We start from the raw sequence: 14,716 nt of genomic DNA, 5'->3' as shown, positions 1-14,716 counted from the left end.
GTGTCGAACTCTTTATGACCCCATTTGGGTTTTTCTTGGCCAAGATACTGGCATGATTTGCTATTTCCTTCTCCAGCCCATTTTACAGTTGTGAATGGTAACACCTTACTGTTACACTATCCAAGTTTACAGACTCCGCTGAAAGCTATCCACAGACCACTGGTCAGGAAATCCTGATCTAAATTAAGCCCTTTATCTTTACAGCTGAGGAATCTGAGGCTCAGAGAAGACTAGCGCAGGGTCAAACAAGTAGTAAGAAGCATAGCTACTTGCTACTACAAAAGGTTTGAAATTTCTTGAACCTGAGGAATTAGTCACAGATAGAACAGATGTTTAGGGACCAGAGATGATAAAACAAAAGCATACCTCAGGTTCCTCCTCCTACACAAGGCTCTTCCTGATCCCCCCATCCTTTCTTTCCTTCACAGAATTACTGTGTATTATTTTGATTCCTTTCTTTCCTTCACAGAATTACTGTGTATTATTTTGATTTAAATACTTCATGAACATACTGTACCCCTACCTAGAGACTATAATCTTCTTGAGGGCAGGGTCAGTTTCATTTTTGCCTTTGTGTTCTAAAGCATTGAGCACAGCATCTTGCAGAGAGCAGATGCTTGCTGTATTTTTTATTGCATTTATTCGTTGCCTAAGGCCACATTAAAAAAATAAATTTTAGAGCTGGGATTCTAACTTGGGTTTCCTGATTCTGAATTCAGATATCTTTCCAATGTAAGCTTCAAAGGTCCCTGTCTAGCTTAAAATGTTTATCTTCCTGTGATTGCAGTGGTTGGCCATGTCAGGGTGAGGGCAGTTGGTAACTGGTATGTGAAATGTGGTAAGAAAAAAACAAAAAACAAAAAGCCCTCTTCTCCAAATCAAAGGTGTTTATGCTAGAGGAGAGAAAGGAACCCAACAAGTGATCACTTGCTTGAGTTGTCACGTGGAAACAAAAAGAAGCCAAAGGGATTAGGGAGTACATGGTTTAATGTGGGGCTCTGAGTAGGGCTGTAAAGTGATTTGGGGTATCACTCTCCCAGTAAGAAGATCTCAGTCTATATTAGTCTAAGTCAAAAATCCTTCTGAGGGAAACCATGTCATTTGAGGTCATGGTTGTTTTCTCCTTAAAGTCCTTCTTTGTGAACTTGGCAGTGCCTTCAAGAGCCCTAAGTGTGGGAGCTGAGTCTGGCAGGCCTGGCATTTGAGCTCAGGAAAGGTGCAGAGGAAGTATTCATTTTGTGGATTTATTTAATGCTTCAAATGGGTGTTTGCCATTGCTAACAAGGATAAATAAAAGATTTAAGCCTCCTCTACTGCCTCAGCCCCCCACTTCCCGCAAGCCCTGGGAAAGGCAGGATAAAGGCTGGATGTACTAAAGGGTTGCAGCCTATAAGCATTTGAATCCACAATTCAGAGGAAAAAAGCATCTTGGAGGAAATCTTCCTATTGTTCAAAACACCAGTACCTGAATCATACAGACCATCTTTCCCTATTCGTGGTGTCAGACTTTGCTCAAAAATAGGTGATAATGAAAATGTTTCACATGGTGTGCAGTACATTTGCCTCAGACATTTGACTTTTCTAAGCCTCATTTTCCTCATCTGTAAAACAGGAACCATTATGCGTACAGTACATATTTTGCTGTGCATATCAACTAAAGTAACATATTAAAATATTCCATAAAACTTCAAGAGCTGAATCATTACAACCTCTTATAATTGTTCAGATTCTCATCTCTTTGTAGATAAAATAACAGCGTCCAGATTCATAGCCCTGAGTTTCCTCTTTTTTCTTCCAAGTAGAAGTAATTAATGGCACAGGAGACAAAGAACTGGGCCTGGACTAAAGAAGTTTTGAGTTTAAATTCAGCCTCATCTGTGTGAATCTGGACAAGTCATTTAACCTCTGTTTGCCTCAGTTTCTTCAGCTGTAAAATAGGAATGATAACAACACCTACCTTGGAGGGTTGTTGTCAGGCTCAAATAAGATATTTATAAAAAGCACAGTGTCTAGCAATGCTGTGGTCTAGGGGTCTTGGGAACCCCAAAAAGCAAGGATAAACGGCACAGGTCTACCTCAAAAGAATTCAACCACTCATGCCTTCTTTCTGTCCATGTTAAAACACCATTTGAGGTGGGTGAGAGTCCTAGTCTGCACATTTGTTGTGAACTAGGTCGACGGTTTTATAGGGGAAAAGATTGTGGGAAGATTTGGATGAGATTAAAGAGTGGTGAATAGCCTGGGGTGGTCTGGAGGTAAAGGAGAAAGGGAGTTTGGATCTGCATTAAGGAATGGGAAGTAGCCTGGGGTGGTCTGAAGGTAACAGAGAATAAAGGGTGGGCTAGGTGAGGTGTGGCTGGGGGGGCGGGGAGGCACAATGAAATCCTTTGATTGCCAATGCCTCAGGTGAATGTCAGGATTCTGGGTTCTGGGGCTGGGTTCCTGAAATTCTTGGGAAAGTTCAAAGTAGGGTGGGGTCTAGTCACTGTATAAATACTTATTTCCTTTATCTAATCATCTTTTATATCTTGTCTGAGTAATCTGGCAATTGTTGATGGTATTATTAACCTCACATTACAAATGATTGAACTGAATCTCATAGAATTAAATGCCATTCTTGGTGCTAGGTGTTAAAAGCAAGATTTAAACCAAGAATCTTGTTTCCAAATCCAGCACTCTCAACTACCATACCCTGCTGTCTTTTCCCTCTATACCATGTTATGTTTTGAACAACAGTGGCTGTTTTTCTGATTTCAGCATATCAACTGTGTTGGCTTACTGTTATCTGGGACTGCTTGTCAAATTGGGGAAAGGTACTGAGGGTAGCACCCCAGAGAATCTCTCCTTGGCCCTGTGCTGTACAACTGTTTTTTTCATTAAAAACTAAGATGAAGGCATAGATGTGGATGCAGATTTGTGGATGACACAAAGCTGGGAGAATTCCCTCATATATTATATGACAGAAGTGAAATCTAATTTGATCTTGACAGGCTAAAACCAGGAGTTTAGCTCGTTAGGAATAAACATAAAATCCTGAATTTAATCAGTCTACATTAATAAAAGGATAGTATCTAGTACAAAAGAGATGACAGTCCCCTTGTCCTTAGCCTTCTTTCCACCATATCTAGAATACTATGCCTGGTACCATATTTTAGGAGGTTCATTGACTGTCTGGAAGGAGTTTAGAGAATGCTGAACAGATTGATGATTGGTCTTCACAATCCTACAATATGAATGAAAATCATCTGCCAATGAGAGATGACCAACAGTGCTAGTGAATTTCCCATAATTAAGATCATGGATTTAGAGCTAGACGGGACCTGGGAAATTATCTCATCCAACAGTTCTCAAACTTTTGGAATTGGAATTGGAAATATCCCACGTATTAGAAACATACCGAGACGTGGAGTCAAAAGGCTTAGTTGAAATCTCAGCTTTGTGGAGAGCACTTGGCTGGAGTCAGAAAGATCTGAGTTCAAATCCTGTTGTGTGACTGTTGTGTTGTATAACAGTTCACTTAACCTCTATATACCTCAATTTTCTCAATTATAAAATGAGGATAATAATACCATTTACATCCCAGGATTGTTGTGAGAATCAAATAAGATAATTTTTATAAAACATTTAGCACAGTAGTGCTTCCTTCTTTCCATCCATCATCACTATAACCATTCCTATTGGGCTTTAAGATTTACAAAGAGTTTTTATCACAATGATCTAATAACACATTTAGCAAAAATGTATTATCCCCATTTTATATGTGGGGAAACGAGAGATAAAGTGATTTTCCCAAGGTGAAATATCTGGCAAGATACAAAGTACTTGCTCATCTTGAGGTTCCTTGAGTCCAATTCCAATATGCTTTCTTTTGACCAATGCTCTTTTACCCCTCTGGGCTTCAGTTTGTTAAACTGCAAGATAATCTTGAAGATTCCTTCTAGCTCTTCAGTCTTCAGTGTTCAAGAAGACAGATATAGAAATCCTTATCAAATTAATTGCCTTTCTTTATAGGACTTCAGCTAGCACTTTGTTTTCATTCTTTTACAAATATATTTATTATAGGAATTTTGTAGAAGCCATACCCTTGATTAAGTTTATGCACTCTGTGGGACTGGGTTAGCCAGTCAGTCAGCAAACATTTATTAAATACTTACTATGTGCTGGACACTGTGCAAAGTGCTGAGGATACAAAGACCAAACACATGGTCTCTGCCCACAAGGAGCTTCCATTTAAATGGGGGAGGTACTATGCAAACAACTATGTATGTGCAAGGTACATATGGGGTAAATAGGAAAGAAATCAGAGGGAAAGCACTAGATGTAAGATGGGCTTGGAAAAGGAGAGATTTAGGCTTATTTTCAAAGACCACAAGTGGATGACTCATTTAATAGTGATTTTTATTATTAATTTATTTATTTTGATTCATCAACAATCACTTCCATAAGCTCTTGAGTTCTAAATTTTTCTCCCCGTCCCTGTCCCCTTTCTCCTCAAGACAGTGTGCAATCTGATATAGTCTATACATGTACATTCCTATTAAACATATTTTCACATGAGTGATGTTGTAAAGAAGAATTAGAACCAAAGGGAGGAACCACCAGAAAGAGGAAACAAAACAAAACAGAAGAAAAAAAAAAGCAAATAGTGTGTTTCAATCTGCATTCAAACTCCATAGTTCTTTCTTTGGATGTGGATAGCAGTTTCCATCATGAGACCTTTGGAAATGTCTTAGGTCTTTGGATTGCTGAGAAGGGCTAAGTCCATCAAGGTTAGTCATTGCACAACATGGCTGTTACTGTGTATAACGTTCTTCTAGTTCTGCTCACTTCACTTAGCATCAGTCCATACAAGTCTTTCCAGGTTTTTCTGAGGTCTGCTTGCTTATCATTTCTTACAGCAGTATAATATTGTGCTGTAAGAAATTGAAATTAAGAGAACTGTTGAACTAATAAATAAAACTAAGAGCTGGTATTATGAAAAAATATTGATAAATCTTTGGTTAATTTAATTAAAAAAAGGAAGAAGAAAACCAAATTACCAGTATCAGAAATGAAAAGGGTGAATCCACCACCAAGGAAGAGGCAATTAAAACAATAATTAGGAACTATTTTGCCCAGCTGTATGCCAATAAATTTGACAATCTCAGTGAAATGGATGAATATTTACAAAAATATAAATTGCCCAGATTGATAGAAGAGGAAGTAAAATACTTAAATAACCCCATCTCAAAAAAAGAAATTGAACAAGCTATTGATGAACTCCCTAGAAAAAATCTCCAGGGCCAGATGGATTTACAAGTGAATTTTATCAAACATTTAAAGAACAATTGATTCCAACACTATATAGACTATTTGGGAAAATAGGTGAAGCAGGAATCTTACCAAATTCTTTTTATGATACAAATATGGTGCTGATCCCTAAATCAAGAAGTCAAAACAGAGAAAATTATAGATCAATTTCCCTAATGAATATAGATGCAAAAGTTTTAAATAAAATACTAGCGAATAGATTACAGCAACTTGTCACAAGAATAGCATTTATTTGATAATTATCCTTCAAAAGCAGAATAAAATTGTATTGAATTGAATCAGAATGTAGACAAAACAATGAAATTATAGCTATTGGTGAAGTAAAATCAACCTAGTTGTGGGCCAGATCAGTATTCCTCAGCTGCCAGGCCATGGAATAAGCCTGGCAGAAGTTTAGTACTCTACAAAACTTTCACTGCTAAAGGCTCTTAATTCTTGAAACCTGCAAATGCCCCAAATTTGATTTCTATTTTGCCTTTTCCTTGGGTCTCATTCTTTCCCCCTTCATCTCCTTCCTTCTCTCCAGCTGTTGGCCCTTGTATTCTAAGCTTCTGACAGTTACAATCCTGTTACCATGAAGGGTAGAACCTTTTCTATGGGATCAGTCTACAGTAGGAAATTGAGATTTCTTTTTTCTTTTCTTTTCTTTTCTTTTCTTTTCTTTTCTTTTCTTTTCTTTTCTTTTCTTTTCTTTCTTTTCTTCTTTTCTTTTCTTTTCTTTTCTTTTCTTTTCTTTTCTTTTCTTCTTTCTTCACTTACTTCTCTTCTCTTCTCTTCTCTTCTCTTCTCTTCTCTTCTCTTCTCTTCTCTTCTCTTCTCTTCTCTTTTCTTTTTTTTCTTTTTTTTTCCTTTACAAACAAGGCAATTTATTAATGAATCTTGTGTGGTTTGTCCTAATGTTTCTTGTTGGCAGCTGCCACCTTTCCGGCAATTCTGTCCAGGTCTCTCTGTCCCTGAGGTGTCAGCTTCTGGCCCCCATCCTGGTTCTTCTCCAGCATCTTGAGGCCTTCCAGGGCTTGCAGGACCCCGTGGGTCATGCTCTTGGAGCCTCTGCTGAAGTGACTGGGCATGACCCTACTGCTCAGGTGCCAGCCAGAGATCTTGGTCGTGGAGCCCACGCTGGCACCACCCCAGAGGCACAAGTAGAGGGCTGTGGAGGCGGCCTGGGTGTAGAACCAGTTCTAGTTTAAGTGTGCAAGCTCCTTATGTTTGGCCAGCTTGACCACGTCCACCCATTCAGGGACTTTCAGCTTCTCTGACTTTTTCAGGAAGGCGGCCAGGGCCTGGACAAGCTCCTGCTGGTTGACGTCCTTCACCGTGACTCCAGGCATTGTGCGGGCTCCAGCTGGCCAGCCAGAGGAAAAGATATCTTACTTTTCTGAAGTCTGTTTGTGTTAGGAAAATGGAGTAAATACAAAGAACCTATAATGATAACAAGAACTCCTCTATCCTTCAACTTTAGAGAATACAAGGTGCTTATTGTAGTAGTAGTAGTAGTAGTAGTAGTAATAATAATAATAATAACAGGAGAGGGGAAGGGAATAAGCATTTATATAGTAGCTACTATGTGCCAGTCACTGTGCTAAGTGCTTTACAATTATTATTATCTCATTTGATCTTTACAACAACCCTGTGAGGAAGAAGCTATTATTCTTATTTTATAGTTGAGGAAATGGAGGCAGATAGAAGTTCAGTGACTTGCCCAGGGTCACACAGCTAATATTAATAATGTTAGTGCTCTCACCAATAACACAACTATTACAAATAATAGTAATAGTAATAATGATAGCTAGTATTTATACAATATTTTAAGGTTTGCAAAGCACTTCATAAATATGTCACTTTACAAAAAGTTCCCACATCAAACTTTGGTAGAATGTACTATTATTGCCTTCAGTTTACAGATGAGGAAACTCAGCCAGATGAAAGGGAAGTGACTGGTCCAGGGTTCCACAGATAGTAAATGTCAGAGGCTGGATTTGAACTCAGCTCTTCTTGACTTGAGGTCTAGCATTGTATCCGCCATGCCATGTAGGTGCCTACTTTACATATGAGAAATCTGAGGCTCAGTGGGGCCAAGTGACTTGTCAGGGTCACATAAATAAGATAGATAGTCTAGAACCAAGACATGAAACCGGATCCTGATGCCAAGTTCAGGCTTTTATCGACAAAGCAAATTACTTCTTCATTCGTTTAATCCAATATCTAGTGCTTAACACAGTGCCTGATATACCATAGGCACTTAATAAATGGTTACCTACTGACTAGTTTATAGCCTTCTGTATGCAGGCTAGGTGCTATGATATGAAGACAAAAACGGTATAGTCCCTAACGTCAAGAAACTTATGGGGAGCAATATGTTCATAGGAAATTATACAGGGTATTTTATTTCTCAAAAATCTTAGTAGTGAACTAAGACTTTTGGAACTCCCCATATATAAAATACGTGCAAAGTCATTTCTGAATGGGCATCACCAGGAACTGTAGGGGCAAGGAGTACAGGTAGGGGTGATCATGATGAGTTTCCTTGAGCTGAGCTTTGAAGGAAACTAGGGATTCTTTGAGGTGAAGGTTAGGAGGGAGGGAGTGCTCAGGGAAAAGTCAGTACAGAGGCAAAAGATAGAATGTTATGTACAGGGAGGACCCATCAGGCAAGCTTGGCTGGAGTGGAAAGTACATGACAGATGCTAATAGGGAAGAAGCCTGTGAAATAAGGCTAGAGTCAAAATGTGTTGGGTTTTAAAAGATAGAGGAGTTTATATTTTATTCTGGGGCAAGGATGTGATGTGGTCAGGTCTGAGCTTTAGGAATATCTCTGGAAGGTGGAATGGAAACAGGGAGGCCAATTAGGAAGGCAGTTCAATAGTCCAGGTAAAAGGTGATGAATAAGAGTAGTGGCTGTGTGAGTAGAAAGAAATCGATGGATGCAAGCTATACTATGGAGGTAGAATTGACAGGGCTTGGTGACTGATTGGATGTAATGGTAAAAGTAAGAGTCAAGGTTTACTTTGAGGCTACAAAGTTGGGTAATTTAAAGGGTGGTGTTATCCTCAACAAAAATAGGAAAGTTAGGAAGAGAAGAGTTAGGGTGAAAAATAATGAGCTCTGTTTTCAACATGTTGAATTTGAGATGGTGGACCTTTAGTGTAGATGTGAGCTAGACTATAGAGGTAGAATTGACTGAGTTTGGTAATTGATTGGATGTGAGGGGCAGTGGTAGTTGGAAGAGGCAAGGGTTAATTTGAGGCTACAAATTTGCATAATTGAAAGGGTAGTGTCCTCCTCAACAGAAATAAGGTACTTAGGAAGAGGAAAGAGTTTGGGGTGAAAGATAATGAGCCCTATTTTGGACATGTTGAATTTGAGATTCTCAATGTACCTCCAGTTGGAGATGTCCAAAAGGCAGTTGATGAATTGGGACTGGAGCTCAGGTAAGAAACAAGAACTGCATATAATGATCTAGGAATTATCTGCATACAGATGATAGCTGAACCCATGGGAGCTAAATACAAATTCAACAATGCTTTTTTAACAGTAATGGTGGACCAGCAAAAGTGGCATCTTTAGTATGGCATCAGCATTTTACAGAGACATGTTTGTAGTTACTTTTTTTTCCCCTATAGGATTATCCCCTAAAGGAAAATAAAAACAATCTGTACTCAAATATTATACTTTTTAAGTGGCATACTTTGCTAGAGGCTATGGAAGACTTGGCCTCCTTCCAGCTACCTTCGGGACTCCATACATGTGATCCCTGGGCTATTACTTATTCTAAAATATAGGTTGTGAAGGAGAAAGTATTCTGTTTTTCGAAATAATTACCCATGACTGTAAAATTCAACCAGTGTTTGTGGCTGGGTTTTGAGAATGACTCTCAAATAGTGAATCAATTTGAGAATTGTAGATTTAGGAAGGGATTATAAAGGCCATTGAGACTAAACACTGCCCCCCCCCCAATTTTACAGATAATGTAACTGAAGTACAGAGAACTTAAGTGAATTGCCCAGTGTCATACAGTGTCTAAGGTGAAATTGAACTCAGGTCTTCCTGACTCCCAAGTCCAGCACTATCACTACTTTACTATGATGCCTCCAGTGTTTCAGTATTTTGATTCAAGGCAACACAGCCCTAGAGGTGAAAGGAACCACAAAGACCATCTAATCCAACCCATTCATTTTTATAAATGAGAAAACTAAATCTATAGAATTTCAGTGAGTTTCCCAGTGTTAAAAAAAAATTCACAATTCTGGTAGCTGAAATTCAGTGAATATGCCCATAACTTTGCAGTCGTACTGGAATTTCTTCTTTCCATTTAGATCACTATCCCTGTATGACTCAGTAATTGCTTATCCTAATCCCTGGAAGCTACTTTTAGGGGCCTTAGGCATTTCCATTGAAGAAGAGATCCAGCTAATAATACTAAAAAATGATTGCCCTTTATTCTGGGAGAATTTTATGCTACATAAAGAAAGTTGTCTAACTTGAGATATGGAGTAGTGGGTCAGAGAAGAGGTGGAGGCAGTGGGAATAGAGAGAGGGGATAGTGATATACTGTGAGCACAGTTATCCAAGAAAGCAGGATACGGCTTGATATCTGTAGCTGATATCCATGGAGGCATTATAGCCTTAGGTGAGGTGATCTAGAATCCATGAAAGGAGAAAGAAGAGCATTGTGGTAATGAAAGCAGCAAGCTTTGATCCTGATGGCATGGCTATTCCAAGCTTTAGCCCTTACTCCTAGATCCATCCTGCTGTGCCTTAGACACTTCTCACATGAAGTTCTCTCAGGAGTTCCAAAGAAGTGCCAGGTATTTTATAAGGAAGAGTAGGTCCTTGCTTAGGTGTATTTGATTGGCATCCTATCTGTGATGTCACAGGCAGTAGGTGCCAAGTAGTTAAGAAACTTGGAGAGAGGAGCAATGAAAACTTCTGAGAGAGGGTTCCAGAAAAGGGGTGGGGGAGGATTGAAGAGATCCTGGGCAAAAGGAGGAAGGAGGGGACTATTATAAAGCCAAGATAATCTGTAGCCAAAAAGAAGACCTGGGTTGGGGCTTTTCTGAAGTACCAAAATAGACTTCAAACATTGATGTTGCTGGGGGACAAACAAATCTGAACTACATTTAAACTTAGACTTGACCTTGGTTAACAAATAAGACCACAGAGGCAAGTTCATTACTAGGTCCCAGCTCAAAGACTTTTCAGCTTGGTAGAGCATGCGTTCTCCTAGCATGGCTTGTGAAACTTGAGTCCTTTCTGTACCAGAATAGCCCATCAGAGGCTGAGCTGAGTGAGCCATGAAATGAACAAAGACAGTGCATGTGACCAAAGAACATGGGTACAATGCATTATAATTGGGCTAAAATGGGCAGAGGAAAGGGGAGTAAATGGGAAAAAAATGAAAAACACATCAAACACTTGCTGAGTGTCACCCTTTTAAATATAGTCATCAGAAAATGTAAATGTTGTGAGTCTTTGGCAGTGGTTAGACATTTACCTTTGCACCAACTTGGTTAAAAAAAGTAAAATGAATTAGTGATGCAGATCAATAGGTCAAATATGAAGATATTGGTAGTATTTTTCCTGCTTAAGGAAATTAAAGGCTTTAGGAACTTTAGAGAAACTTGTTTGCAGCAGACAATATAAAGTGCTGGACTTGAAATCAGGAAGTTCTAAGTTTTAATCTTGCCTCAGACATTGCTGGATTCTTTCACCCTGATTTGGGGTGGGGTGTGGGAATCTGGAATCTTTTAATCTTGGTTTACCTGTGGAAGTATCTCTTAGGCTAGCAAGTTACTTAAAACAGAAATGTCAAGTGATTCCTCTTGAATGGATGGATGTTGAAAAATTGGAGGATCCTCAAGATCAAGAGAGGAAGTAGGAAACATTTACCCTGATGCCTAATCCTTACCGTTGTTGGAACTTAACAAATTAATGTTAAATCATGCCTTAGATAACATCCCCAAAGCAGATGAGATCCACACCCTAATTATTGTTGTTCTTCCTTCATACCAGAGGAGGACCAATGACATCATGATGTTGGGGTCAAGGTGCAACGTGTTCCCCTGTGGCTAACCAGACCAATATGATCTTGAGAGGCTTGACCACATGTCCACTTGAGCATTTTGGATGGAAATGTTTCTAGATTTGTGCATCTCCAGACCCTGATTAAAAATACTTGGGATACTCAAATAGCCAAACTCTGGTTATGTACAGATGGTTTTGGCAAGTAGGAGGTAGCACATACTGAGCTAGATTATCTGATCTAGATGGAGATAAACACTATTGGAGCCTTCCTCACACAAGCCCTAGATCTGTGTACAAACCTCCATTCTGGAGAGAGTGCACAGCCTCTAGACTTGTTGTAGCAAGAGAGTCCCCCTTAAATTTTGTAAGCCTGAGGGCATATGGTGAAAAGGAGGCTAGTTTGATAACTTGCCCACTTTGCATTAATGAACTTCCCATAATTAGGAAGATCTCAGAAGGTCAAAGGCAGATGTAGGTGACAAGGAGCAGAGTGTCATCCTTTCCCTTTTAGTAAGAGAAGCAACAGGTATGAGACTGAATATTAATCATTAGGCCTCCCTCACTTTCACAGGGTATCATTCGGCTCTATGTCTATTTTAGCAGACCTTATTACAAAACATTTTCTAACAATTTCTTCTCCCTGGCAGATTTCTCTCTTCCCCTCCTCCCCCTACCTTGGGCTGAGATGAATAACAGTATAACATTTAGATGTTGTTGCTTCAAGTTTTTTGGATTTTCCCCTTCATTATCATCAGGATGTTGTTTTCCTTTGAATGCATATTTTTATAAGATAAGAATGTCACAATAATGACAGTGTGATTTAAAATTTAATTCTATCTACTTTGTTTCATTTTTCTACTGGCCTGACACCATCTTAGCATCGCTAGGTGCCACAGTGAATAGAGTGCTGAGCCTGGAGTCAGGACACATATTCATCTTTCTAAGTTCAAATCTGGTCTCAGACACTTGCTAGTTGTGTGGGCAAGGCATTTGACCCTGTTTACTTCAGTTTCCTCATCTGTAAAATGGGTTGAAGAAGGAAATGGTAAACCACTCCACTATCTTTGCCAAGAAAACCCTAAATGGCGTCATGAAGAGTCGGACATGATCGAAACAACAGAACAACAACAAACATCTTCTTAACAATCTTATTGTGAAGTTAGACTTAGAAAGATGACCGATTGGGACAATCTTATTGGATTGTTACTGATATTAATATGTGAAGGTTTGTTTAGGCCCTTTCCAGTGAAATATGTAGATTGAATCAACTCATCCAAATGCTATAGTGTTTTGTTTTGTTTTGTTTTTGCACAGTATTACAAATAACAATAAATAGTCAGTCACCTGGCTGATGTATCAAAATAGTTAAAAGAGCTAGACCAAGCCTTTTATTATTAAATCGCTTTAAAGGCTAAATAGAATTGTGTACAGTACACTTGGTCAGTTGTTTGCCAATAAACCTGTAAACTCTTCAAAAACTAAGTTTGAATCAATTCCCTCTGTATCTTTGAAGTGAGACATTTATCAGAGAAACTCAAAAAAAATCTACTCATATAGACACCCTTTCTTTTATCCCAGTTACCCATTTTCCTCTAATTTTGACTGCATCAGTTTTGTTTCTACCAAAAAATAAACAAACAAACAAAAACCGAACTTTTTCATTTTATATAATCTAAATTGTCCATTTTTTTTTCTGTTCTGATTCTCTATATTGCTTTTTTGCTCATGAACTTTTCTGCTTTCCAAAGATCTGGAAGGTAATTTCTTCCTTGCTCCTCCAATTTGTTTATGATATCACCTTTTATTTCTAAGTGTTTTACTATTTGGAGCTTATTTTGGTATATGGTCTTAGTTATTGGTCTCTACCTAGTTGCTGCCAGATGCCTTTCCATTTTCCCAGCAAGTTTTGTGGCATAGTCAGTTCTTACCCCAGGATCTGGGGTCTTTGAATTTGTCAGACACTTGATTAGTATACTCTTTTGCTTCTACGTATTGTATACCTTATCTATTCCATGTATTGACTCTTCTAGTGTTTTGATGATTACTGCTTTGTATCATGGCTTGATGTTTGGTACGTTTAAAACTTCCTTCTTTCCCACTTTTTTTTCATTATTTCCGCTAGGATTCATAACCTTTTTTTCCCCTCCAGATGAATTTCATTATTACTTTTTGTAGCTATTTTAAGTAATCCTTTGTTAGTTTGATTGGTATAGCACTGGCCAGGTAAATTAGTTTTTAATTATATTAGCTTGAACTACCACAAGCAATTCATATTATTTCAATTATATAGATTTAACTTTATTTACAAAAAACAAGTTTTGTAGTTGTATTTATACACTTGCTATATGTGTCTTGGAGGTAGACTCCCTAATATTTTACATATTCTGTAGTTGTTTTTAATGGATTTTTTCTTTATCTCCTCCTACTGGATATTGTTGGTAATATATAGAAGTACTGATGGTTTATGTGGGTTTATTTTATATCCTGCATCTTTGCTAAAGCTGTTACTTTTTTCAATTTTTTTTTTAGTTAACTCTCCAGAGATTCTCTAAACTATCCTATCTTCTGCAAAAAAAGTGATAATTTTATTTACTTTTTGTCCATACTTATTTCGTTAATTCTCTAAGAAAAAAGTTTTTTATATACAAAGGAGAACATAAAAAGAGGATTTTGTAATATCATGAGTCTCTATTACATAAAGCTTGATATATATGGATGCATGTATATTTGTATTTAATTCAGCATGTTACTTTCAAAACTGTCTAGCTTGTCTATGTTTCTTTCTGAACTTTCAGTTCTCTTCTGTGCATTTACAAACATGTTTCAACAGTTTCTTTATTTATTATATTACATAGCTAAACTAGGTTATCTCTAACATTTGTTCTAACTCCAAATCGTCTGATTCTATGCATGGGCTGATCTAGGACCAAAGGCTGAAGTCAGTATTCTTTTTCATGCCCCCATCTATACCTCCAAGTTAATACTTAGGGACTCAAGCTTCAAAAGTAGGGCTTTAGACCTCAAATCCAATTGTTCTTCTTTTTCTGCCCTCTCCAAACTGTCCTATGACTCTACCAGATATGTGAATATGGAAGAGTTACTTAACTTCTCTAATCTGCAGGTTCCTTATCTATAAAATGAGTATAATAATATGTAAAAATCTATTTATAGATGATATGAAGGTCAAAATAAATAATTTATATAAAGGAGTTTGAAACATTAAAGCACTATGTAAATGTTAGACTTTTTGATGTCATTATTATTAATTATTATATTAGTAGAAATAATAAAATAATGACCAAAATATTATTCCTGATTCTCAGTTCTGCTCATTTTGCTCTCCTGCTAAAAAATATTCCTTGACTCGCTAGGGCTTATAGCA

At 37.9% G+C, this 14,716-nt stretch overlaps 1 protein-coding gene and 1 pseudogene across 1 annotated transcript in view; one reads left to right on the top strand and one right to left on the bottom strand.

The window, feature by feature from the left end:
- Positions 1-14,716, top strand: part of COL22A1 (collagen type XXII alpha 1 chain) — a 589,887-nt gene that overhangs the window by 263,735 nt on the left and 311,436 nt on the right. The window lies entirely within an intron of this gene.
- Positions 6,172-6,647, bottom strand: LOC110194613 (small ribosomal subunit protein eS19 pseudogene; annotated as a pseudogene).

The sequence above is a fragment of the Phascolarctos cinereus genome, unplaced genomic scaffold (genome assembly GCF_003287225.1).
Source record: "Phascolarctos cinereus isolate Bilbo 61053 unplaced genomic scaffold, phaCin_HiC Scaffold_4;HRSCAF=312, whole genome shotgun sequence".
NCBI classification, from domain to species: Eukaryota; Metazoa; Chordata; class Mammalia; order Diprotodontia; family Phascolarctidae; genus Phascolarctos; species Phascolarctos cinereus.
This window is presented reverse-complemented; position numbering and strand designations above follow the sequence as displayed.